Source organism: Natrix helvetica (genome assembly GCF_964273705.1).
Source record: "Natrix helvetica genome assembly, chromosome: 5".
Taxonomy (NCBI): domain Eukaryota; kingdom Metazoa; phylum Chordata; class Lepidosauria; order Squamata; family Natricidae; genus Natrix; species Natrix helvetica.
The window spans coordinates 66,255,368-66,280,821 of NC_138551.1; the positions used below are offsets into that span (position 1 = coordinate 66,255,368).

Genomic DNA, 25,454 nt, shown 5'->3' on the forward strand with positions numbered 1-25,454 from the left:
GCCTTAAGGCCTTCCAGGAGGTCGGCCGGTAGGGAGGAGTTGGAGGTGAGCGCAGCGATGGGTGGGTCGACCGTGGGCAGGGCCAGAAGGTCCTCCAGCACAGGCTCCATAGTATAAAGCTTCCTATCTACCCCACTGGGAGAGGACTGCGTGGCTGGCTGAGCCCACTGGCGCTGGATTAGGTCGAGAAACAGCCCCGGGACCGGAACCAGCTCTTGTTGGGGCGCTGGGACATCAAACATGACCGCATTGGGATTAGCCGGGGTGGCATCCGCCGCCGGCGCGGTCGGTTTGGGCTTGATCCCCACCCTGGTGGCAGCCTTGACCTTGTGCAGGACAGATTTGAAAAGGCTGGGCTTGAACAGACCCGCAAAGGCGGGCGCTTCAGGGGGAAGGTCCTCGTCGTCCGAGAGACCTAGCACCTCCGGGTCATGGTCCTCAATGGCGGAGGCCTCGCTGACCACCGAGGATTCCAGGGAAGGATGGCGAGCACGCTTGCTTGGAGGGGGAGCTGCCTGATCGGTATTGGGGCCCTTAGGGGCCACTGCAGTGGGACTCTTAAATTTCATGGCCTCCGTGATGCCCTTGGCAATGGCACGGGCCATCAGTTCCTGCATGCGGGGAGATAACTCCTCAGAGTCAGAATCAGGATCCAATTCCTCCTCTAGGGGGGGGTGAAGCCTCACCCTGCATATCGTCTATGCTAGCATCCCCAGGGGGAGGGGCCTGCTCACAGGCCCAAGAGGGCGCCGGGGAGGCCGGCTCTGCAAATGACCTATTTGGGGATAGGTCCTGGGACTCCACCTCCTCGGCGAGGACCATCTGGAGCTCTTCCCGGGAGGAAGGGATCCCTGAGAGGGACTGTTCCCTGTCTGCCTGGCGTCTGGCCTTCTCAAATTGCTTGTCAAGGGCCCGCTGGCGCCTTTCAGCATCCTTGGCCTCAGCCACAGAAGGGGGCCTGGAACGCTGTTTCCCAGAGCTACCCCCACCACTCTTGCCTGCTCCCCCACTCCCCGATGAGGAGGAACCCTTGCTAGGGGCCTGCGAGAGGCTCGGCCTAGTATCCTGGGAATAGGGGGGACTGGGCAGATCCATAGTCAATGACCACACAAGATGGAGCAAGGCTATGATAAGGCAGAAGGATAGAGATAGACTGGATTGCTGCAATGGGAAAACAAAACGAAAGGATTCGTTAAAATTGTCATATGCACAGTAATTAAATCAATACGTAAGACATCATCCCATGCTTAATTCCAGTCGGAGGCCCAGGGGTAGGATTGGGGCCTGCACCGAAGTGCAAGGCTCTGCAGGAGAAGCAGGGAGGAGAATGACTATCAAACTTGGCCTGCGCTTATTTAAGGCCTCCTCCCTGAGCCGGTATGATGACCGTTGGAATGGCACAGGAACCAGCGCCGCTCGCAAAAATAGACAAAAAAACGAAGGTGGCGATCCTAGCCCGAGAAACCCTTGCTAGGCCCTGCCACCTCCAGCGGCCTCCTGAACACGAGGCTGATGCAAAATGGCGGCCATGGCTGGGCGTGCTATTTTCGCGCCTAAAATGGCCGCCGCAACAGCGTGGGGCTAAGGGAGAGCGAGGAGCGAACGCGCCTCGAATGGCGACGATCGCCCACTCCTCCCTGCGGTCGAGGTCTTCTAGCAGGCCGGGAACGAAAAATACTTCGTCTAAAACAACAAACGGGGGGCCTGGGAACATAGGGACCTCGCCGCTGCAGCCGCGCCGTTTTAAACGACAAGCGGCAGGCCTCCGAAGCCGTCCCATGAGGATCGGCTGAGGGGCACCCCCCACCACCTTCCAGCTTACCTCCTGGCCTTCAAATGCAATTTCTACTGGAGAGAGTCGCAGAATTGAAGAGAGAAACGTCTCACAAGGTTGGGGAATATTGGGAAATAGAATTTAAACGCAAATAGAGAGTCCAAGCCAAAAAAGGATTAATTTAGCTCAGAGCTCTAACTAATTACGTCCAAACGGGCTGACTGGGGAAGAATTCTGGGGGATTGAGCACACCAGGAGGAGGTGTGGCTTAAGGAAAAATAGTTCCTCAGTCCTAAGGGCAAGCAGACTGAATTAACCCATTGCTTGGACTCTCCAAGCGGTGTACAGGAAAAGCTGGCAAGTCGAAAAATGTCACCGGAATTTAACAGCGTATTGATTGATGTCGTTAAAGTTATTAACCACATCAAAGCACACGCCCTTAACTTGCGCCTGTTTGAGCAGCTTTGTGAGGAGATGGATGCAGAGCACAGATGCCTTCTCTTATACACAGAAATAAAATGGTTATCCAGATGAAAATCGCTAAGCAGAGTATTTGAATTACGAGAGCCATTGCAAAGATTTCTCTCAGAAAAGAAGTCACCGCTGGCAGCACATTTCAGTGACAAGGTATGGGTCACAAAACTGGCTTACCTGTGTGACATATTCAGCCTGCTCAATGAACTCAATCTGTCCCTTCAGGGGAAAATGACAACTGTTTTCAAGTTAGCAGACAAAGTAGCTGCTTTTAAAGCCAAACTGGAGTTGTGGGGACGGCGCGTGAACAGAGGCATTTTGGACATGTTTCAGACATTAGCGGGGATTTTAGGCGAGACTGAGCCTGAGCATTCATTCTCCCAGTTGGTGCACAATCACCTGTCTTTACTTTTAAAAGAGTTCGAGCGCTACTTCCCATCCACAAAAGACTCACGAACTGGTAAGGAATGAATCCGCGACCCATTTGTCAACAAACCAGGCGAATCTAGCATTTCTGTGCAAGAAGATCAACTGCTGGAGATGCAAATGATGGCGGCCTTCTTACTACGTTCGAGACAACAACTCTGCCGGTGTTCTGAATTAAAGTCATGGCGGATTACCCTGAGATTGCCAATACAGCACTTAAATCCCTATTGCCATTTCCGACATCCTAGCTGTGTGAAGCAGGGTTTTCTGCAATGATAGCAACCAAAACAAAACAACGGAATAAACTGGACATAAGCAACACACTTCGGGTGTCATTGTCTCCTATTACCCCCAGATGGAACCGTCTCGTTGCAAAGAAACAAGCTCAGGGTTCTCATTGATTTAGCGTTCTAGTGAGTTAAAATGTTAAATCACTTTATATTCATTTTTTGGTGTAACTGTATTTTATTTTGAAGACATGTTTAAATACAATTAAATTAAAATTATTAAATCAAAACAATCTAAAATATAAACAATCAACGTCCCCCCCTCAGCGGGCCACGGTAAAATTATCAAACGTTGACCGGTCTGTGGCAATAAAAAGGTTGGGGACCACTGGACCTGAACAACTAAGATTTGATTTATTTTTGTTTAGCTTTGTTTCTACTGATCTCTCATCCTGTACTAGTTAGCAGCCAACATCTCAAATAAGCTTCTCCATAATCTATTTTGGATGTCAGGCAGCTCTTGTTTCTATACAAAGGTCGGCCTTGTTGACTTTCATTCCAATTTTTAGTCACACAACATGGCAAAGCAATTCCATGAAGGCAAGAATATTCCTAGAAAAATTATGCAATATAAATTCCCCTCTTCAAAAATAACTCCCCATCAGGTTTAATGGAGTTAATGCCAAGTAAGGAAAAGTAGGATTGCAAACTAAGAGATTAAAAAGCTAGCACCAAAAAAGGACACTTTTTCAAATCGCAATGGGCATAAAAAGCAGATATTAAATGTACCACTACTTTAGGGAACTGGTTTCAGATTTCCATGATAATCCAATTATGGCACAGGCAGTTCTGTAACATTTTCTAAATGACCTATCACCCCAAACTGTCTAGACAGCTCAAGAGTCCAAGACTAGCTCTGAACTACATTGACATGTGCACTGGGTTGTTGGTTTATGGGATTGAAATAGGTGTCTCAGGTTCAGGAATAAATCAATAAATCAGACTGACAAGTCTACCATTCATTAAGAGAAACACTTCTAAAACAAGAACTATAATGCATTTCCTTTTGAATTAAGTGCATGGCCAGAGACACTGCACAATATTTAGCAATGTAATTCCTTAGGATTACATGGACGATACATTGGGGAGAACAGAATCAGCTATTTCAACAGTCCCTTTTCACTAAATTTTGTCTTGCTCAAATACTCTAAATCATCAAAGTACTATTTATGCATCTATCTCAGTTCAACTTTCATTATCCTATTGTAGAAGTGATACATTTTACTCACATTTTAAAAAGATTCTAATTTTAAAGGACACAAAAGTATTTTTGAAAAATAAATTAAAATCAAAATTTAAAAATGTATGCTATATTTTTTTTAATTTCATATTATACAATACTGTTGAGAACAATGATAAGCAAATGGTTCAGCAAATTTATTTTATAAAATAAAAGTGAAGTTTTTAAAACTCTGAAAGTTATCTAGGAGTAATTTTATATAGATACTACCTTGAGCCTTTCTACTCATATTCTATTGCAAATTGAATGGATAAGATACTGTCTACAATTGTTATTTTTCAAAGTCCCAGCATTACTGCTCAAACAATTGTAATTAAAGTTAAATAATAATAAAACTTCATAGTTTTTTTCCAATAGTATAAGCCTGATGAAAAAATATGAATGTTACTTATAAGCAAATTAGCATTTAAGTAATTTTGGTATATGCATAGCAAATATTGAGTCCAGCCATAGTCATTCATATTCATTTTTCCAACTAAAGATATGTGATAGAACTCATCTATTAATGAACTGGAAAATAAGAAAGCAAAAGGTTTTGCCATTGTTCCTTCTTGTGTACTATTATGGAATGACATGAGTAACAAAGTACAAACTGTACCTTTACTCACAGATCAAATTGCACACTACAATAATCAAAGCTCAGTATACTAGATGGTGATATAAGACTGCATATATTTATTGCCAGATTAATTTAGCCTACATGCCAAACTCCTGCATGAAATAGATGTGACTAGCTTATATATGTCATTAATGCACCCCAACTGGAAAAGGGGAAGAGAAACAAGAACGACACATGAATGATAATGGATAATTTTTACTTATTTTTAGTGCAATTATACACAGTGACAACCACTCTTCTGGCAATTCTTGTTTTTAGCATCATAACTCAAGCAGAACAAGGGCAGGACTCTTCCAACATCCCTTTTGCCTGAAAAATTTGGTCCAGCCTCTTTGTAATATCAAAAGTTTCCCTCTGCTATGAAAATTAGCTCCACCAAAGTCAAGAATGTTGACTCTAACTGGTCAAATCCTGCTGTGTTCTTCTCTGCACGCTAGCATATTATTCCCACATAGATGTAATTTGTCTGCTTTGGCAAAACTGTTTTCTTTGGAATACCAATAATAATTTTAAAACTTCAAGGAAAATATTAAGGTTTAGGGAGGACAGTCCTTCTTTTGTAAGTTCTGTCCTCCCTCGAAAAGTGTCCTCCTACATGTCCTCCTTTTTGATATTTGAAGACTAATCTGTTGCGCGTTATGTGACGTATTTTATTAAACAGTTTTTAATGGTGTTTTTTTTACTTCATCGCAAGTATATTGAACAGATATTGAATCTTGTGTTGAATTTTTATCTAAAGAATTGCTAGACATTAAAATAGACGACAATTGTCTCTTTGAAGAAATTAGAAGACTGAATGTATATTTAAATTCTGAAAAATTAATACAATGGGAAAATCAACATGTTGAAATTGATAAAAGATGGGTGGATATTTTCAGCCATTTCAAAAATGAACATATTCCATGTGAACATTTATTTATACTTGTTCAATTTACGTTGTGCTGCTCTGGAACTAATGCAGCAGTTGAAAGAGTTTTTTTCAATTGCCAATGATTTTTCGACAAGTGAGAAATCAAGATTGAATGTTGATACTCTAGCTGCAGCATTTGCCGTAAAATTCAATATGAAGGATATTTCTTGTTCAGATATTTCCAATATATTGTTAGAAAATGATACATTGACAAAAATATTAATTCAATGGAAAAGTACTCATTTAAATAATAATTAACAGGCATGTAAGCATAATTACAATATAAAATATTGCAAATGTTTTATTATGCATATATCATATTTTAGTGTATTATTGTTGCAATGAATAAAATATTTCTTTTATTTATGATATATTTTTTTTCAATTTATTTGTCCTCCTTTTCATTGTAAAAAAGTTGGTCACCTTAGCATTTTGGACAATAGAACGTGTTTTGTCCTCCTTTTCATTGTAAAAAAGTTGGTCACCTTAAAATATATAATTTTAGTCCTCATCTCAGTCTTACCAATGACAATCCTTCTAATGTCCATGCGGAATGAATTACACTGTGTTGTTCTATTTGCTTTTAAATGCAATCTTCCACTGCGATAATTGAAAAATCTGGATTTATTGTGATGACTACCATCATAATGGATGTGAAACCTACTGTTCTATTTATGGTTTGTGGAAACTGCTCAACACTAGATGCATATGTTGTTCAGGTAATATGGCCAGAAGTGAATCTTGTACCAGAATACTATGGGGCCAGGGACATCAAAGTTCTAGGTGGTATTTCCCTTGGCAGCCAACAAACTGTCCCTTCTATTCAAAAGTAATTTTTAAGAATATTAAAGTAACTAAGTTTGAATCTAGCTTGTTCCAAACCAAGTCATTAATGCCTAATAGACATTACTATCTCTATCTCCATAGGCTGAGAAACTTTCTTGGAACAGTCTAATGTCTGCCTTTATGACAGAAAAAAAGGGAAGGAAGGTTAAAAATAACCACACCAGGTTGCCTTATGGTTGATGGTGTTTTCTGAATAATCCTACCTCCAAAGCAGCTTTTTTTTAACAGCAGTCAACATATTTTCAAAATTCCAAATGGGCCTACTTGTCCAAAGAAATTGCCTATCCCTGGCCTAGCCTTAGCAGTCTATGTTTTGGTAACCTCTAGGTTAGCTCTGCATGGGACGGCCTTTGAAGGCAGTTCGGAATGGCACCAGTTCAGATGTGAACAGCTACATTACTAATGGAAACCAGGTGTTAGGATGGTATTATGCTGATTTCTGCCAGCTGTAGTGCTCTCAAGTCTCTTTGGAAGCACAACTGAGCATGCTGATTTTGACCTCCTGAGCCTTGTATATGAAGTTAGAAATGCAATTTGGACATTGCACATTTGTTGCATCATGGTATGGACAACTCCTTAATCAGAAGTAGTTTGCAAGACGCAGATCTTATAAAACACATTAGGAAAGTCCCAGAAGTAGTAATATTAAAGTTGGAAGGGAGTGATAAGATTTGTTGAGAAAAGCATACAGAAACAAACATATTTCCATAGACTAAAGGAAGAGATGTTTCTGAAACAAATGAGTTATTAAGAGAGTCAAAAGAGAGCCAAATCTTCCTGCATTTTTTTCCAGCAACACATTTCCATCGTTACATATAATGAGAACCATTTTTAGCTAGAATCCTTGGAGAATAATTGTCAAAAATGCAAATAAAATACAATTAACGTTTGCTTTTGCATCCTGTCCCAGAAATAGCTGGGTTTCACGAAAGGTTATTTCCTTTTAAAACAGAAAACGAGGATGATGCTTCAGACCAGCTTTTCCAGGTTTTGTTATCCATGTATTTGCATTCATATAAAAATGCCTTTGTGTTATACTCATGAATTATTTTTTCCTCCAGTACTTTTGCTCTTCTTATGCCTTTCTATTTTGAGAAGTGAGGAAAATGCAAATGTATAGCACACTAGATTCTACAGGCAGCTTGCTCAAGCCTATGTACTTACCAAAGATTATTTCTAAACAACCTTTGCAAGAAACAGAGTCTCAAGATCTTGTTTAGAATAACCGAAGATGTACTTTTAAAATCCAGTTATCGGATCTTAATAAATTTTAGTTGCTATTAGGAGATGGCGATTAGACAAAATAATAGAAAGGGGTCAACAAGGGTGTGCAGTGCTTGCTTCTGTAATTTTTAAACTGAAATATAGACAAGTTAGGTTGGGAAGATTGTCCAATTATCTCTTGAAAGAGCAGAGAAAAAGACTGCTGCTATTTCATATCAGTTCAGATAACAGATGGTAGAGAGAAAAGGCTGTCCATATGGTACCGGTTTTGCTTTTTTTAAAAGCTCACAAAAAGAAATAAAAAAGCTAATGTCAAAATATTAGGAAAAATTGCTATTCAGTTGGATTGCTTTAGCAACATTTATCATAAGAACAATGTTCATTTGTATGGAATGGATCTGGGGGGAAAACTACTAAATGGCATGACACCTACAACAGCAGTTATATTTCAGCTTTATACTACACATATTTTTATATCATATAGTACAAAATACTTCATGATATGCCTCCTTTTTCTGTCCAATGACCATTAATCTTGCTTTGAAAGTTATGAAAAACCAACTTGGATTTCTACAGAGTTTTTCAACCAATTTGTTTAAACTTTTACAGTTTCCAAGTATATTTCTGTTATGCTAGATGGGGTTCTAGATATTGTGGTGCCTGAAATGACGCATGTATTGACATAATAACTCAAATCTTTTCCTTAGATACTTGTATCCCTGTATCTAACACAATATTTTGTCACTTGCCTCCCAATGTCCCCTCTTGTGGTTACATATAGGAATTGGGGTCCAATAAATTGAAGGGAAGCTAACTGAAGCAAACTTATGTATTCCAAATAAATGATTGTGATACCACTACCATCTGATTACACATCTCATTAGGAAGCTATGGAAACTTCTTGTCTTCTTACATTTTGTGGGTGGGAAAGCAAGATGTCACACTGTTGACTTCCTATCACAATATGGGAAGGTCACAGAGATAGCAGTAGTAGCATAGAAGGGGTGGTGGTGGAAATCAAAGAATAATTTCTTGATTAAAAAGGATGATGTATGTGAAAAGACAGGCTACCTACAAAATGGCTGGTATCTGTGCTGCTGTGGTCCTGTCCCTTTAAGGACTTTCTGTTGCCAACATAGCAACTGTAGGCTATAAAAGCTGAGCAGAGAGCTTTTGGTGTTGGTGTCTGTTTGTCTGTAGAAGTCAAGCAGATAGAAAAATATACTGTTCAGCAGTAGGCCTTGCAAGTGGTAGTAGTTAGAGGAGCAGTAGGAGGAGGGGTGATAGAAGTGGGAAAAGGTGAAGTAGTAAATGGTGAGTAGTAGCTTTTCAATGCTTTTGTGTGTGTGTTGGCTAGTGTGGTTGTGTTGACTCTCTTGGGTTTTGGAGACCACTGACTTAGGTATACACAAAAGAATCCATGGCAATGCAGGGGCAAAGATGAGACATACAAAATAAGGTGTGATATCCCTATAAAAAAGTGGGATATTCAATTGAAGGTGGCAATCACACAAATGGAGGTGGCTTAAACTCAAGCAGTTCAGTAAATGCTCCAGAAGAAAACCAGTTTGGGCTGGAAAATGAAGAGTTTGGCCCACGCAGAGGTCAGACTTTGCAGGAATACGCTGTTATCCTGGCTGCATAAACCAGACCTCTTACCAAGAGAACATCAAGCAGACAGGGGAAAAGACAGGGGAAAGAGAGAGAGAGAGAGGTTCTCCTTTAGAAAAAAGTTACTACTTTGGTAGCGACCCTAGGCCTGTGGTTAAGCCAAAGTAAAAGGTAGAGCAGCCAGAAATAGGATAGGCTCAGATATCTGGGCCAATATCACAGAACTGATAAAGCCAACAGAAGCATGAAGAAAGGCTGTAATGAATTTAAAAGGGGGAAGAAGAGTGATTTTGAAGGGAGAAAGAAAACAAATTAGGCTAGAATGTGAAAGGAAGGCAAGAGTATAGGGACTGGTAAATCTACTTCAAGGAATACAGTCACAGGAAGGGGCACATTCAGCTCTAAAGTTTTCAGAATGAATAAGAGTATGGAGGTGTTTCAAAGACAAACATTCCCACATTGTGAAGAAGACATAAACCCATCTTGCCATTTTCAAAAGAGTGGCTACTTCTTGTAAGTGATCTGACATGAATGGGTGGCCCAGTTTAGCCCCATGCTTAATGGGAAGGGCTTTGAGAGGCCATCGTAGTCTTCCAGGAAGAGGTAGTGGATTACTCCATGTGAAAAAGAGAATCCTATATATAGATATATCACTCCCTACACCTAAAGTCAGTAGTTTAGGAGTTACACCTATGACGAACATGAAGGTCTGCTGCCTATTTAGAAGAGGATTTCATCTAAGTAGGTATGAGATGTCTTCTAAAAGGATTTAAAATTTGAATAACATGAGAACTCTACTCTATAGACATTCTAAAGCAAAGAAGAAAAGCAGTTGTATTCTGCAAATGAGTCCTGCTACTGTAATTACTAAATTCAGTTGCTGACCAGAATTATGTTGTTATTTGATATAAAAATTCCCCTCCAGGACCCAAACTGAGTTGAAATTGGCTCCCTTCCATATTTTGGTTCTGCTGCCATATCCTTCTTGAGAGTTCTGCAGCAAAGGCAGAAGCAACTTAATAGGACTCTATTAAATAAAACTTCAGGTTCATTTTGTAAATCTCTTTCATTGTATCCTCTGCATCTACTACAGAATGTAAGGCACAGCCAAAGCTTCTATCTCTGTGCAATGTTGTTAAGTGATTCACACTTAATTATACTGAATTGACTAATGTCCCCAGCCAACGTACATAGGTTACATGTTAAACTTGTTTGCTATAACTATGCCTGGTGATAAAGATAGAAGCCTGCAAGAACTGTAAATCACTGGTTGGGGGGGGGGGGATTGCTTCATTTCCACATTTCTCATTCAGTCGGACTACAAGGGAGTCTAAATTATGAGAGCACACAAAGATCCTTCTACAGCAATGCCTTTCACAAGGACCCTCTATCTTTTGGAAAATGCATAAAATTAGTCAATAAGAATATACATGAGTATAAGCTTTTCAATAGCACTTAAAAAAAGACAGCTGACTCAAATGAAATACAGTATCAGGACAATCTAGGGCAAAACGCAAGTAATAAATAGAATGACATCTAGAGAATATAGAGTTACGGAGGACGATTCAGACTAGCAATGTTTGGAGAGAAACTGTCAGCACTTTCACAAGCATTTAAGTTGTGTCTCTCATTCTCCACTGCATCCCTGACCTCTTTTAAAGAATACAACCTTTTTGCTTAGTATCTTCATATGACACAACCACTTGTTTTCTCTAGCAAATAACACATTTACCTTTCTGTAATGTTTTAGTTCTCAACCCACTCAACCCACATGTCAACAGAAGTTTGAAGAACTATAGTATCCAAGTAACCATTATTTATATACACTGCACCGTGTATATAAAGTCTTACAAAGTCACAGGGCAAATTTGGCGGATGGAGAAAAATATTCAAAGGAAATAGTTGCAGTTATCTACTCCCGAGAGGCCTGGAACCAAGAAGGGAAGAAGCAAAAGAGAAAAACTATGATCTAAGTCTGTTGGCTCATGGCCATATACTGTATTGCAGTTTTGTAGTTATACTGTGTTAGTGATATGATCAGCAATAATTAACTGGGGACTAAATCACTGAAGGCATAGAGCACGAAAAGGGCAAATTTATCCCTTTTCTTAGAGGAGTTGACAAAACTTAGAAAAAAACTTAGTTCCTTTTCCAATCTAGAATTAACCAAAGTAAAATAGGATGGTTGGTGATGATATGAGTATTGTTTAAACTTTGCTTAACACAGTAAATGTTAAGTCACTTGGCTGCCATGCTATGCAAATATAAAACAAGTCAAAGGTCAATGGACATATAATAGCAATACAATAATGCTAAGAATGGACATAGTTTGAAATACAAAGACTTAGTAGTTGAGAAAAACCAAACCTTGTCATGATTGCACTGAATTCTTCTGAATGTAGATAGGTCATGAAATGGGGATTGGCCTCAAAACAATTCCGGGCATTTAGTGATCCTCATTGAGGAAAATGAAATCTTGCTTGACTTATGCATTTCTTGAGCATGCCCATGTAATAATTTTCTACAAATGGCAAGCTTTAAGATCTTTAAGCAAAAATTTTAAGATCATATTTTTTTCAAGACATTTTAGAAATGGATTGTGAGATGAATTATGGAGAATTTATATAACAGTTTGTTAAGAGATCCCAATAATTCAACAACTGGCAATTGTGTAGATGATGGATAAATCATGTCTAATTATTACATTTTATAAATGAAATAATCAAGAGATAATAAAAGAAATACTTTTGGTTTCTTATCAGGAACAATAAGACTGGTTTTCAATGTAACTAAATATACATTGTTGGGAGTAATCATCAGTTATTTATAATCTAGGTAACCTATTGATTCTGTAGTTAAAACATGTAGTTACCAGAAATTTCTTTTATTCCCAAAGGGTGTTTCGGATCTGTCCACAATTCAAACAACCTTTTGTTTCAGGGTTTTTTTTTTTGTAGAATCAACCACCTGCCTTCTTAAGCTGCCACATGATCCCAAGAAAAGATGTAGCTGAGGTATCCCTGGTGCTGCATTAGCACTTTTTAAAAAATAAAATGGGACTACTACACAACTTTAAAGGCTATGACTTCCCTACTTTCTCAATTGCCATTCAGGATCCAAATCTATTTGTAACTATTAGGATGTACCCCCTTTTTTATGGTCAACTGCATTCAAATGGTGGGATAACCAACCACCTGTTGCCCTGCCAACTTCCAATAGCCTCATTCATATTTGACTGGTTTGCAGGGACTCGTGTAGAATGTGAAATCAGCAAGAGAGAAATACTCGGACGTTGGAGAAGCCAAGCAAATGCCTCTTCACTTGGCACCTTAATATCATCTTATTGTACTAGTACAGATGCATCTTTGCTGACAAGAATTAACTTCATACCATTTCTGACTGCAGCTAGCTTTTCTGCCAAACATTTAATGCCACATAATCCACATTGCAGCTGTTGAAATTTTATTACTAAATACATTTTCTACTTTGACACATGGCTGTTTAACTCTCTTTGCTCAGAGCATTGTTGGGGGATTAGTTTTGCTGTTGATGTTCCTTTTGTTGCTTTGCTCCAATTTCCTTTCCATTTTAATCTTCTAATGTGGGTTTCCTTCCTGAAAGTTGCTTATTTATTATTTATTTGTTAATTTTATTTGCCACCTATCTTGCCATGTGGGGCTATTCTAGATGGCTTTCCATTCTTCTCTTATGAAGCTTGATTTTGAATTATGAAACTTGATTTTGTATGGGACGAAGTCTTTTCAGATAATCAAAATTAATTTATTCAGGACAGATATTATCAAACTGGGGAAATATATGGTGGCAGATTGAATAAAAACTATTACATGCCATGTCCATGCACAAATATTCCATATTATGGAAACAGCAATATATACCTGCTAATTATATAATATTTTATCCTGGGTCATTCATCATGCAAAGTCATGATTTGCTTAAAAAATGTTTGTTATCTAGACTGCAGAACAAGCTAAGCTTCAAAGTGAATTCACATTATGAATTGTGATTTGAGAATCCAGCAATTTTATTATCTTGATGTACAAAAATTAAGATCCTAGCCTGAAACCTAAATTATAATATTAATGTTTTCCATTCAATCCAACAGATTTCTTTTCTATTCCTTTTTCATATTTTTCTATGCTTTTATATTACAAAAATATAAGTTTCAGTGTTGGGTATATTGTCTGAAAAATCTACTCTTTACAGTTTAAGAAATTCCATTCACATACTGCTTTGCAAGTTCCCAACATTATAGAACATTTGTTTTTATTCACTTAAAAGTGGTTTTGTCTTCTCATCTTTTTAAAAAAGTGCATATATTCACATATTCTGCTTAGCATTTCAAAGACTACTTTTGATAATGCAAGAATTATGCACAGTACACCATTTTCAGTACTGCTCATTTCATTCCTCACGCAAAGCCATGGCTAACATGCTATTGAGGTCTGAGTTTACTGTTCCAAAAGTTACACAAAGAGGCATTACTTGAGCTTTTCTTTTTTTCCCCTTTGCTGGATTAATATAACTATTTAGGAACCTGGTGCTGTGTTTGGGGCACTTACCATACAGCTGCAGATACAAGATTTTCCCTCCTGTAAATGAAAAATGCAATATGCATAACCCAAATCTTGACCTTAAATTAATCTTTTATAAGCAGCTCCCTTCCTACCTCTTCTGCCCCATTTCTTTGGGGGAATCTGTCCATTTATGAACATTTGACCCATACCATGCCAGGCCTGTTTCTTATTAATGATTAAGCCATAGTATATTTAGCACAAAGAGCAGAATCTTTTTATTTCCTCTTTCCATATGCTCCTACGTTAGCAGGAAAACAAAGGCAGCCGTATATTCAACTGACAAATTGCTGTCTCAATGCATTTGTCTGTCAAGGCTGCCTGAGAAATAAAGAATGAACATTTATGAGTCTGCAGTGCAGCTGTCTGCTAAAGAACTACACCTGCCCATTCTTTACAAGCACCGCTAATAATCCAAAGGAGTCTGGATATCTTGCTTACTACTAGACTCAAGCCTAGAGTTAGAAAAGATCTTGCAGGTCTGATGCCATGACTATACAATTCCCTATATAACTCGTCCCTCCCCCAAATCTAGTTGTCTTAGGGCCCAGACATATTAAATTACTTCATAGCTGTGGACTCTTTGCTTCCTTGCACAAATTCTAAATCCTGTGAATGTTCAGGTTGTCAAGCCCTAAATCTTGATGATTTCAGAGCAAATCTACAGATTTAAGATGATTTAGGGAGGATTCTTTCATATCTCCCAGGAATCTCTAGAGGTATTTAGAATGTATAAAAGATCTGTACAGAAAAAAATACTTTTCCTCAACATGATGCTAGTCATTACGTAGTCTAAAACAACAGCAACTTTGAAAATATGTAATTTGCTTGCTTTTAATTATACAAAGATGTTAGTTGTCAGTATTATACAGAAAAAAAATATTCAAAACAAATCTTCTTAATCATATTGTATTAATACCAGATATGTATTTTAGGAGCTGTAGTTTCTACCCATATGGGAACAAGCTTGAAGAAAGATGCAATATTTGATAGGATTTGTATATATCTTGTTTGTTCGGTAACCACTTGCTAGTATCCTATATTCCACACATCTATAAATATTCAATACTCCATACTCCTTACACATTGAGAAGTAGTTAAAGTTCTGCATTGGGACATGGAACCTCTCTACATTAAAAATCCATACATTCCTTCATGTTTCTGTTTTTTCAGATATATATAAACCATTGTGTATATGTTAATCTATTTAAGATGTGCAGACAAGACAAGCATCATTAAGATAAAGCTTAGTTCTTCCAGAATCTTTTGCATCTCTTCCACAAACTTTAGTTCTATCCTTATGGATATTCAAGGCAATTCTATAGGGCACTTTTGACTTTGCATAATAACTGTGGCTCTGTATGTGATAGTTTTTCTCCATTTGTCAAGCAGAAATATATCATGACATACTGGACAAAGCTATCAAATTCAAAGAAAGTGAAGTGAGGGAAAGTAATAACTATGGCAAGAAACTAACAAGAAAAGCAGGTTTAACCCCATGCTAGGTTTCCCATCTTTGGGTTCTTGTTTTCAGTGTTCTTAATATAGAATACTATTTGTAAGGAGAGTAAACTCGGGCAGAAACTGAGTCCTGGGAAAAGACTCACATCTTATTGGAAAAGACAATACATATATGTTTCAAATAAATATTTGCTGACTCATGCATACTTCCGTTTGTGAGGGGACAATATTGCTAAAATAGCACTTTATTCTCTGGCTGTTCCTCCTCTGTTTCTTTTCACAAAGCGTTTATCAATGTATATAAAATCCTTGTTAAGAGAAAACATTGAATGCATCTACAGAAATCCATGAAACCTTATATTAATTAATGTTAGCTTAGAAAATGTAGTAAGACATTACACTGCAACATATCTATCAAAAAGTTAATTACCCTTATGGAGATGGGATCATAAGCCTAAATCCGGATCTTTCCTTACCCTGAATAAAATTAGACTAATGGGCGCCAGTACATCTAAAAAACATTTATAGCACAATCCTGTGAAAGTTCATGCCTTGACTGTAATTCATGAAGTTGACATTAGATATTTTATTGCCATTATGCCTTTATGCTCCAAATAATTTATATTGGTTATTACTTTTCAGGCAATAAGGTTTATATAGCTGCATTCTAGCAGGATATTTTCCTGTGACTTACTTTATTTATTTTGAAAATCACTTTGTTTAAGGCTGCTGTCCTTCAAAAGCAGTGCTATCTCATGTTTGGTTGAAGTATGGTAATTGACATCTGCTATAAATCCATTTTTTAATTAAAAATGCTTCTTTGAAGGTTTAATCTTACTTTTTTCCATACATTGAAAATACATTACATACTTTTTTTCCCTCATAAGAAAAGGATGAAAGATTCAGGTGTAGCTGAACATTTGGGATGTTTTAAAGCAGCAGTCTCCAACTCTTCTGGCTCCACAGCCCACTCTTGGCGACGGTGGAAAGCGGAGAGGAAGATTGTGTGTGCATGCCCACTGCTTGTACAAATGGAGCTTCATGCACTTGCCTGCTACTTGCGTGGCTCAGTTCCCAAAGGGCATGGCATGGTACTAGGCTGTAGACCTGGGGGCTGGGAAATCCCTGTTTTCAAGTATTCAACCTCTATCTACTATCCTTCATTAAAGCTTCAAAAACCCCTCTTGGCTCAGGATTCACTTTTCATGTTGATAGTAACTGTCACACATTTTAAATAGTAGATGTTAAGAGAACTGGCCACAAATCTCTGGTCTGCTTAATTATGTCACCATCAGTGAAGCCATTAAGAAATAATGTGGATCACATATGGATATTCCATGCAATTGTTTATTTTGAATTTATTGCTTATTGCTATTTATTTTAAATGCATATTTATTGCCTATTTAGGGCGTATCATGAAAGATCACATTCATATAAACATATTTAAAATACATCAAACTAAATCAGTTATAAAACTGAATCAAAAACTGTTAATGGCTCCTTCACCAATCTTGAATGCAATGCAAATGAAAAGCATGTGCCTAAACTATAACAAAGTAGATATATGGTGTGTGTGTTTTGGTGCAGAAAATTCATACTGTAACAGAATATCATAGCAATGAACTTCTATACAATAGAGCAGGAAAGAAAATCCTCTACTTCTCAGGTCATAGTAGTTGATAAAACTGGTTTGGAAGTTATTGCCTCTGTGGTTACTTCCACAAGTAAGGCAAAGTCTGAATGTGATTTCTTTCTGACGTATCTATGACCTGCGGTCCAATAAGCTAAGACTTTAGTATGATAAATGAACATCCTTTGCACATCTGCACATCCTTTCTTTTTACACTTACCATAGTAGCATAACACTTGAACCCTATCTACTTTGCTCACTGTAGCTCTGAACCTTTCTCAGACAGTTGACAACTCTGACATGACTTGCCTGGCTGGTATTTGATACTGCATTGCTCACATCCTACTGGACCAACAAGGACCATGGATTATGGCATCCATACAATGAATTTGAGTGGTTTGATGCTTTCTTGCACAGGCAATTAAATTCATGCAGATAGTTAAATTAAGTCATTTACTATAGATATTTAACAATTCCCTTCAAAGTCTCAGCAGTACCATTCACCACCCTCATTCATCCAACTAAAGGAAGAAATTAATGTAATTCTATTATACAAATCTATCTCCCGCCTTCCCCAATCAGAGAGAAGCATGTCAAGTGCAATACTAGAACAAATTGTGCTTCTGTGACCCTTTTGAGTGTTGTGGTTTGATTGATGTCTGGGATTAAAACAACACTAAAAAACGAAAATGAGGGAAAGGAAGCTCTATAAGCAGCTGTTGGGCTGCTGCATGAACAAAAAGAAACAAACACAAAACCCCACTTAGTGTTCCTCAAATGCTAAAGTGCTATATGCGCTGGAGGTTTTGAATACCTAAACTTGCCTGAATACAATGTTTCTCACACATATATTTTTAAACTGAAAGCTTTTCAGTCTTCAAAGGATGGAGCAGCCTTCTTTTCAATTGCTCTGTAGGGGGCAGCAGGAGAGGCAGTCCCTCCAGAAGCTGTAGATATTTGCACAAATCACTCCAAAGTCACTAACGAAATTCCTTTCAAAGAAGTGACAGCATTAAGGGCCACAATGTTCATTCCCCCCCACCCTCTCTCTCTCTCAAGATATTGTGTGTGTGTGTGTGTGTATCCATGCCTAACTGCCTATCCAAATTCCCACAGGAACCAAAATCCTAGTGAAATTTTAAACTGAGCGCCTACTCCCCCATCGTTGACCCCCCCCTTCACCACAATCACAAGGACCCTGGCAGAATTGCCTGCAAATGGAAACACGAGATCTTTGCTGTGGCATCCAAGCAGATTTTTCTTGCACAAACCAGTTTCCAAGTTGGCTCTCAGCTGTGCACATGCAGGATCAATATAGGTAATTATGAAGAGTGAATGTAAATCCAGGTCTAGGCAGATATGTTATCACTGAGTGGTTACAAACAATAATACTTAGCTTTCTTTCACAAACCTCTGTGAAGGGAAGTATAATAGATAGCATGGCAGTTCCATTTCAGCCTAGATTGTATGTTGCTCATTAAACTACTAGATTTGAGTGTGTTTATTCAGGCTATTTGACAGTGGAAAATTATAATAATAAATTATTATTAAAAGTGGTTTGCCATTGCCTTTTTAGGGCTGAGAAAGTGACTGACCTAAGGAATCCAGTTGACTTTGTGCCTAAGGCAGGACCAGAACTCAAGAGTTTTCTGGTTTCTATCTTAATGCCTTAAGCATTATGTCAAACTGGCTCTCTAATTCAATTATATATTTATAATTTATAATATAAATTATGCCTTTATATAATTTATAAATTTAAATTATGTTTTCTGAAAAACAATAATTTAAAAATTCTATATATGTAATTATATAGGATTTGTAAACTATTTTGTTGAAAACAGTATAAATATATACTACAGGAATAATAAAACTTCACGGTTTGACAGTATGAGAGACATAGGAATTGATTATTTTTAAATGAAACGAAATCTATTTTCCAAGAAGTTGTTCAAATCAGCTTACAAAAATATTTGGAATAAAAGGATTTATTAAAACTTTACCATGGTAATTTCTTTTTTTAAAAGCTAGCAATCAGCAATCAAATTCATCTATAGAATGCTTATTTACAAAGAATGTTCCTCAACTATTGGCAGAGTGCAGATAAAGAGGAATAAGCTCTTACAGAAAGATATGTCCACACATATTGTGACTGCCGAATGCATTCTTGCACATAGCTACTAGCCATACTTTCATGGTTAATAGTATATACAAAAGGAGCACAATAATTACCATATTTTTCGGAGTATAAGACGCACCAGAGTATAAGACGCAGCAAAGTTTTGAAGACGAAAATTTAAAAAAAAAAAATTTTTCGCACTCTGCAAACCTCCCCAAAATAGCCCATTTTTCACAAAAATATGCCCCCCCCTTTTTTTTTTCAAAAAAAGGGCATGGATAGCCTTTAGGAGGCTTGTAGAGTGCTCCTGTGGGTGGGTGGGTGGGCCAAAAATGAGAAAAAAACAGCCCGTTTTTCATGAAAATGGGCTCATTTTTGGTCAAACAAAGGGTATGGATAGCCTTTAGGAAGCTTATAGAATGCTGCTGGGGACGAGGGGAGGGCAAAAAACGGGCCGTTTTTTGCTCATTTCTGCCCTCCACGAGCTTTCTGAAAGCCTTCTAAAAGCTATGCATGGCCATTTTGGTGAAGGGGCAGAGTTTCGGGAGGCAAAAAATGCTGTACTCAGTGTATAAGACGCACCCAGATTTTCAGCCTCTTTTTTGAGGGAAAAAGGTGCGGCTTATAAGTCCAAAAAATACGGCACCTTAAAGAATCAGTGGTAACCATGAGAGGAGCCAGGTTCTCATTATATTGACCTGAGCTGGTGATCAAATGAAGGTGACATTGTATCTATTAATCATCAATTAATCACCTATCTATCTATCTTGCTATTTTAGTAGTTTAATTTTTAACTGGGCAAAACAATGCATCACTGAACAACAGTTTTTGAACCAAGGTGCCTGAAATGGGCTAAATTACAGAATGTGCCCAAAATTGGAGACCCATGACTCCCAAGAGAATGAAATTTTGGGAAGCTGTGGCCTCTTCAGTGCTACTGCCTGCTACTATAGGAACCTACTAGGAGTTTAGGGGGGAGCTTAGGGTGATGAAGCGCCACAGGAGACGTCTAGAGAGCAGGTGGAGGTCCTCACGCTCCGAATCTGACCGAACACAGGTAAGAGCCTATTTGCGGACTTACCTTGTGGCAATAAGAGCGGCCAAACGTAGACATTGTGCTGCTCTTATTGCGTCCGCGGATAACCGCCCTGCCGCCCTGTTTAGGGTGACCCGCTCCCTTTTGTCGCAGGGGGCGCGGGAGACACCCTTACAGGGTAGAGCAGAGGAGTTTGGAGAATATCTTCAGGACAAAATCGATCAGATCCGGAGCGGGTGGGCCTCCGTCAGTGGACCAGACGAGCTGCCAACAGCGAGTCTTGAGAGACCATTCTGGGAGGAGTTTGACTCTGTTGCCCCCGAGGATTTGGACAGGTTGCGTGGACGGCTGCGACCTACTACATGTTTAACGGACCCGTGCCCCTCCTGGCTGGTACTGGCAGCCTGGGAGGTGACACGAGGCTGGCTCCTGGGCCTGGTGAACGCCTCATTGGGTGAGGGATACTTACCTACCGCCTTGAAAGCGGTGGTGGTGAGACCCTTGCTCAAGAGACCTTCGCTCGACCCAATGGAGCTAGCTAATTATCGTCCAGTCTCCAACCTCCCCTTCGTGGCGAAGGTTGTTGAGAATGTGGTGGCGCAGCAATTTCCACGACACCTAGACGAATCCGACTATCTAGACCCACGCCAGTCCGGCTTCCGACCCGGGCACAGCACTGAGACAGCCTTGGTCGCGTTGGTTGATGATCTCTGGAGGGCCAGAGATAGGGGTTGTTCCTCTATCCTGGTCCTATTAGATCTCTCGGCGGCTTTTGATACCATCGACCATGGTATCCTATTGCGCCGGTTGGAGGGGATGGGAGTCGGCGGCACCGTTTTGCGGTGGTTCGGCTCCTACCTCTCCGACCGGAAGCAATGTGTGTTGACAGGGGGGCAGAGGTCGTCCCTGAGGCCACTCACTTGTGGGGTGCCACAGGGGTCGGTCCTCTCGCCTCTCCTGTTCAATGCATATGTGAAGCCGCTGGGCGAGATCATCCGTGGTTTTGGGGTTGAGTACCACCTCTACGCTGATGATACTCAGCTGTATATTTCAACCCCAAACCACCCCAACGAGGCTGTCGAAGTGATGTCCCGGTGTTTGGAAGCCGTCGGGGTCTGGATGGGGGACAACAGACTCAAACTCAACCCCTCCAAGACTGAGTGGCTGTGGGTACCGGCGCCTCGGTTCAGCCAGCTGACCCCATCGCTGGCCATAGGGGGCAAACAGCTGTCCCCTGTGGAGCGGGCGCGCAATTTGGGCGTCCTCGATGCCCGGCTGTCAATGGAGGACCATGTGGCAGCCGTGGCAAGGGGGGCGTTCCACCAGGTTCGCCTGGTGCGCCAATTGCGCCCCCTACTGGACCGGAGTGCCCTGCGCACGGTCACTCATGTGCTGGTGACGTCTCGCCTGGACTACTGCAATGCCCTCTACATGGGGCTTCCCTTGGGACGCATCCGGAGACTGCAGCTAGTTCAGAACGCAGCCGCGCGGGTTATTATGGGAAGTACTCGTTACTCCCACGTAACACCTCTCCTGCACGAGCTGCACTGGCTACCTGTGGCCTTTCGGGTGCGTTTCAAGGTATTGATTACCATCTTTAAAGCGCTCCATGGCATAGGACCTAGGTATCTGCAGGATCGCATCCTACCACACACGTCCCTGCGACCTATCCGCTCACACAGAGAGGGGCTCCTCCTGGTGCCGTCTGCTAGGCAATGCCAGCGGGCGACACCTAGGAGTAGATCCTTCTCTGTGATGGGCCCAACCCTCTGGAATGACCTTCCCCCAGACATTCGAACTACCACCGACCTCCGTTCCTTCCGGCAAAAGTTAAAGACTCACCTATTTCAATCAGCCGGCCTGGCACTTTCTTAGTTTTACCTCCCGGGGATATTTTAATTGGGTTTGGGGTTTTAATAAGCTTTTAATGTACTATATTTATTATTCTATATACAGTCTTGCAACCTCCTCCACCTACGTATTTAATTATTTAACTGTTTTATGTATGTATTTTATAACGCATTTTAGTGACTGTACACCGCCCAGAGTCCCTTTCGGGAGAGGGGGCGGTCTATAAATATGAATAATAAATAAATAAATAAAATAAAATAAATACTACATTTTCAGTGTTCCATGACAGTTTCTTAGCCAGTCTCACAATCCCTCACTCCCTGCCCCCCATCTAGCAGCAGCTAGTTATCTGCCTTCTGGGAAGGGAGGAAAAGTGGAACAGAAAGGAAGTCTCACACAATCTCCTCATCCACTACTGCATGATCCCCTCATCTATGTAACCCCGATCCACAGGTCAGGATCTTTCCTGACCTGTGCTATCTTGCCACATGCCTTCTTCAACCCACACAGCACCTCTTGCACACTTCCCTAACGTAGACTGTGTGGCACTTCTTACACATGTCCATGTACTCTTCCCAACAAGTGCACCATTCCCGATGGGCATGACACCACTCATATGCTCCACATTCTTGCTGACCCCTACTACCCTCCTATGTGCCCTTTGACCTGCATGATACATGTCATGAACTCTTGGACGCCCTTCTTTTGACCTATGCCGCTCACCCACATGCCCTCTCCATCTGCTCATCTCTGGCACACACCAAAAAACGTCTTTCTCAATCACACAGCACCTCTTGTGCTTCCTTATGTACCATTCCTGACCCATACATCTCCTCAAATTCCTCGCCCATCTCCAAGTTTTCCACTAGCAAAGTAAATTCGAGGGAGGGAGGGAGGATTCTGATGCTCCCCGCCAACAGGGCACGGATTACCTAGTATATTATCATATGTGTGGTTTATTATTTTGTTTTTAGTTTGCTGTGAGTCACACTGTTTGAATTGGGGCATCTTATAAATTCAGTAAGTAAGCTAAAATAAAATAAAATGCTTTGGCAATTAATTGGCAAAAGACTGATCATGAATGAGTTAAAGATGGGAGGTTCCCTTTTTTGACCTTGAAGCAACCACAGAATTGCTGCCTGTGGCAGAAAAGAGTACTATCTCCTATGTTTTCTGTTGGGCATCTTTAAAAAAAAAAAGGCACTGTTGGTTTTAAAAACTTTGCTTCCACTCTTTTCTTCAAAGCCTACTTTCTAGGAATCTTTGTAACTTTAAGAACAGCGATCAATTATGACTCACAAAAACTCTTTGAGGAGCAGAAAAAAATACAACCCTGAACAATTTGCTTTGGTCACACAGAAAAAACTAAGGAAAGATTGAGAACAGGGACCCTAGTCTCCTGAATTACTCCAGCGCCTTGGGCAAAGTTCTTTCTTGCCTGTCACAACAAATAACTTCATTGTGTTCCTACCAGAATACATACAAATATCCCAGATTTCTGTTCCATGAATTTTCACTGCATCAATATGTATCTAATATTCTTGTACAATAATGCAATTCTTCATAAAGGCAATTCTATCTGTGTCCAGGCAGTGGGAACAAAAACTGGAGAGGGTAAACATATCTAACCTTTAATATCATTTTTGTGTTTTGGATCACATTTTTGCTGAATGTATATTTTTTTTAAAAGAAAAATCAACTCAATAATCTCTTAATATTTCTAACAATGGATAGATTCTGGTGAACAGATCCAGCAGTCTTAAGTATGCATTAGCATAAAAATATAGATAGCCCTCACAACCTGTAAAACGCAATGTCATGTGACCATACCATTTAGCAACAGCAATCCCAGTAGTCTCAATTGTTAAGTGATGATTGCTAGTTATTCAGAAGGTGAACACTTCATGTGGCTGAATTCCTGCCAACTTCCCACAAGCAAAGTCAATGGGCTTGCAAGTCTTGGTCATGGCAAGCTTTTCCTTAGGCAGCTTGAAATCAAGCCAGTAAGCAGGTGGGTGCTATGGAATGCGGGCCAGGGAGGTGCTGTAGTGTGGTGTGAGTGCAGGCATGTGAGTAGATGCATTGAGGTTGTGTCAAGGAGAAAAACCAGCAACTTATTGGAGTGACATGTGACCTCCTGCTAGCTTCTCCATTGACTTTGCGTGTGGGAAGTCAACAGGGAAGGTTGCAAATTACAATCATGTGACTACAATATGCTGCAACTATTGTAAATGGAAGTGGCCACCAAACTAATTGCTTGCATTGTAATCACATAACCACAGGATTATTGTGATGGCCACATGTTTGAGTTGTAAAACCTGCTTGGTTCAGCACCATTGTGATACTGAAAAGTATCAGTGTTAGCAATTGTAATGTAAGGAGAATCTCTACTAGAAACTCTCTAGTCATCTGGTCATCCATTGGGAAAATGTCCTAACCTGACAATCAGGATTAATAAATTCTGATATTTCTATCTTACTTTTTAAAAACCTATCTATATTATATTTCAGTAGGTGTACATCTACAACCTTTCTTGTCTCTTTACACTTATTAGGCCTAAAACACTCATGGTCAATTAAAGTAAGGGCTGAATGTTAAAAATTGTTATTTGTTTAAGACTATTCACTATTCAATTTATAATTAAAGCTTTCTGATTTTTCAGAGTGCCTGTAACATGTGCTGGAAATGGTTTAGATTTAGCATTTGTGTGAGAAGTTCAAGAACTATTTTCAATTTCAATTTTGCCCCACTCCATTTAAATCCTCACTACAACAGCTTCTGGCCACCCCCTTTTTCAGGGTTAATTGGCTGCAGCCCATTTCTGAGGGAAATGTTTTCTGGTTTCTTGGAAGGTAGATTTATGAAATGGTATTTTGAACAAAGCAACACGAAAACAGCTGGCAAACACTTGTTAATGTGAACTGAAATGATGGCATCTAAGTAACTAATAAATTAGGAGAATTTGTTTTTTGCAGGCGCTGGTTTGATTTTTCTCCCCCTTTTCTTGCATTCATTAAATCCAGCATATGATGAAAAAGACTGATCACAATTACAATTACATGGAAGCTTGCTCTGCCTGAATGCCTTCTTGTAATATTCTATCAAGACCTTTTTAGATCTCTGATTTGCCATTTGGGACTAATTTATTTAGTTCTTTCATCCAGATGGTTAAGATCACACAAGGACCCACACAACAGAAATGGTTAACTTCAATGCTGGATCTTGTATTGTTTTGCACAGTAGGAATCTTGCTGTACAACAGAACATATTGTGTTGCTCTGCATCACTGTCAGATATAGTGAGTACCCCATCAACGTTTGAGGGCACCCTTAACAGAAAATGTACTTAAAGTGTGAA

General features: G+C 39.8%; 1 protein-coding gene across 5 annotated transcripts in view; it reads right to left on the bottom strand.

Moving 5' to 3' along the window:
- The window catches only part of FAM53B (family with sequence similarity 53 member B), a 150,700-nt gene that overhangs the window by 45,347 nt on the left and 79,899 nt on the right, over positions 1–25,454 (bottom strand). The window lies entirely within an intron of this gene.